A 2,500-nucleotide genomic window follows, 5' to 3' on the forward strand; every position below is an offset into this window, starting at 1 on the left:
CGGGAGTAACTATGACTCTCTTAAGGTAGCCAAATGCCTCGTCATCTAATTAGTGACGCGCATGAATGGATTAACGACGATTCTCGCTGTCCCTACCTACTTTCCCGCAGGGGGTGTAATGGCGGGTAAAACCGCCCTTACACACGGGGTGTGACGACCCCGCGGTCCCTGAGTCGAACTTGGTGTAAGGATTGGGATCCCCCTTTTGGGGGGTCTCAATAATTATACCAAGGGGGGGTTGCGGGTGCAGGGTGAACCCCTGTGCCCGGGGGGGGGTTTCGGTGGTGAGGGGTCGCGAATTGGGTCGCGAGGGAGGGCGAAATCGACTGGTGGAGGGGTGGTTCCACGTGGTGGAGGGGTGGGTCCACGTGGCGGTGGGCAAAATCGACGGGTGGAGGGGCGCGAGACCTACTTAATGGGGGTTCGGAGGGGGAGGGTCGCGGATTTGGTCACGATGGGAGGGCCGGACTTCGGGAGACGCGAGGGAGGGCGAAATCGGCTGGTGGAGGGGTGGTTCCACGTGGTGGAGGGCGGAATCGGTTGGTGGACGGGTAATTCCACGCGCGGGTGGGGGTTCGGGGGGACTGGCTGCTTCGCAGTGCGAAGGGCATGGACGCTGCGGTTCTCGCAAGTAGTTCCAGCCATGCGTTAGTAGTCGGAACCTCCCGCAACGGTGGAGGCCGGCGAAAACGCGACGCCACACGTGGGGGTTGGGTCACTGGGTGGGTATCCCTCGGAAAAGGGTCGGTTCGTGGGGTGGTGCGGGGGAGGGGGGACTGGCTGCTTCGCAGTGCGAAGGGCATGGACATTGCGGTTCTCGCAACTTGTTCCAGCCACGCGTTAGTAGTCGGAACCTCCCGCAACGGTGGAGGACGGCGAAAACGCGACGCCACACGTGGGGGGTGGGTCAGGGGGAGTGGGTGGGTATCCCTCGGGAAAGGGACGGTTCGCGGGGTGGGTCGTTGGGTGGGATGGGTGGGTTCCACCTTTCTGTGGGTCTGCTCCCTCTCTGCTCCTCTTTCGAGGGGAGTCGAGGCGGAGCACTCCTTCAGCGCCTCCACCGGGCCCCGATCCGAGCTCCCCAGCTCGGCGGGAACCGGAAGGCCCCCTCCCAGGGACGGCACCCAGCGTCCCGAGCTACCCAGCTCGGTGCCGCGGGGAACCGCCCCCTCTAATCCTTAATCCTCTTATTTTCACTTTTGTTTTTACTTTTCAGCTTTTCAGCTCCTGCCTTTTGGCACGGCCGGCGACCGTCTCGTCAACAAACTTCAACCATGGCAGAGCATCTTTGCAAATCTTTTCCGGAGGCTAAACTGCCCCCAATCGGATCTCCGGGGGGGCACAATGATGCGTCCGTCGTGCGGCGAAGTCTGCGCATCGCTTCCCAGCATGCCAGAGCAACATCTACGGTGACTACATCGAGGGACCCAAGGAGGGTGGTGCCCTCAAGGGTTCGTAGTCGCCCGCCGTGCGCCGGGGTACTGCCCTCCCGACGAGGGAAAGGTTCCAGCCTTCGTGCTGTCCACGAGGACGTCGAGGACGTCGCAGACAACGCGGGACTGACTGCGCAGCCGAGTCAGCCAACGCCGGGATCTTCAAGATCTTCAAGATCATCAACCGGTGAGTCCACTCATTTATTAGGTAGGGTTCGCGAGTGCCAAGTTAGTCTAAGTAGGATCGATAGTCATCGCGTCGCGACCGGAGGCTCACCGGTACCCCCCGTTCCAATAGGTCATCCTCCCCGGACCCCTGCGATCGAGGGACCGGGCGCGCAACGCGACGTTAGAATACTGCAATTGAACATGTCCCGCTCAATTGCAGTAACCGGGGAGGTCTTCCAGTTAATTCGCAAAGAGCGTCTGGACATATTGTTGCTCCAGGAGCCGTATGCCATTCGTGAGGCGAACACCTGGGCCATCCGCGGCCTGGGAGTCGGAATGCGTATTGCCGCGAGCTCAACGGAGCGACCGTGGGCAGCCGTCGTTGCGTGCAACTCCATCGTGGAGATTGCTTACGTGTCCCAATTAAGTAATGCACATTGCGTTTGTGCTGAAGCCCGCGTCCCCGGTGGATCCTTCTTCGTCGTCTCCAGTTATTTTCAATACTCGGACGACATAGAAATCCACCTGAGGCAGCTTGAAAAGGTTCTCAGCTGTCTCAGGGGTCGCCGCGTTCTGGTGGCGGCCGATTCCAACGCCCAACACTCCCTTTGGAGCCCCAGGACCACTGACCGTGGTGTCCTCCTGGGCGAGCTCATCGAGTCTTTCGGTCTCCGCGTCGCGAATGATGCTAGGCAGGGCCCAACCTTCAGGAGTGCCGCAGGTACGTCGTTCATCGACGTCACACTGGCCACTCCTGGCATGTATAAATTCATACGTGCATGGAGGTTGGAGGACGAGTGGTCCACCGGTGACCACACGTCGGTTTTCTTTCGATTAGCGATCCGGAGTTCCTCACAGCGCGTCAATAACTCGGGAGTCGGCGAGGGCTCTACCATGCG

The 2,500-nt window shown here is 60.6% G+C and overlaps 1 pseudogene; it reads left to right on the top strand.

Moving 5' to 3' along the window:
• LOC135172353 (large subunit ribosomal RNA) overlaps positions 1-2,500 on the top strand; it is a 9,391-nt pseudogene that overhangs the window by 2,701 nt on the left and 4,190 nt on the right.

The sequence above is a fragment of the Diachasmimorpha longicaudata genome, unplaced genomic scaffold, assembly GCF_034640455.1.
Source record: "Diachasmimorpha longicaudata isolate KC_UGA_2023 unplaced genomic scaffold, iyDiaLong2 ctg00000259.1, whole genome shotgun sequence".
NCBI classification, from domain to species: domain Eukaryota; kingdom Metazoa; phylum Arthropoda; class Insecta; order Hymenoptera; family Braconidae; genus Diachasmimorpha; species Diachasmimorpha longicaudata.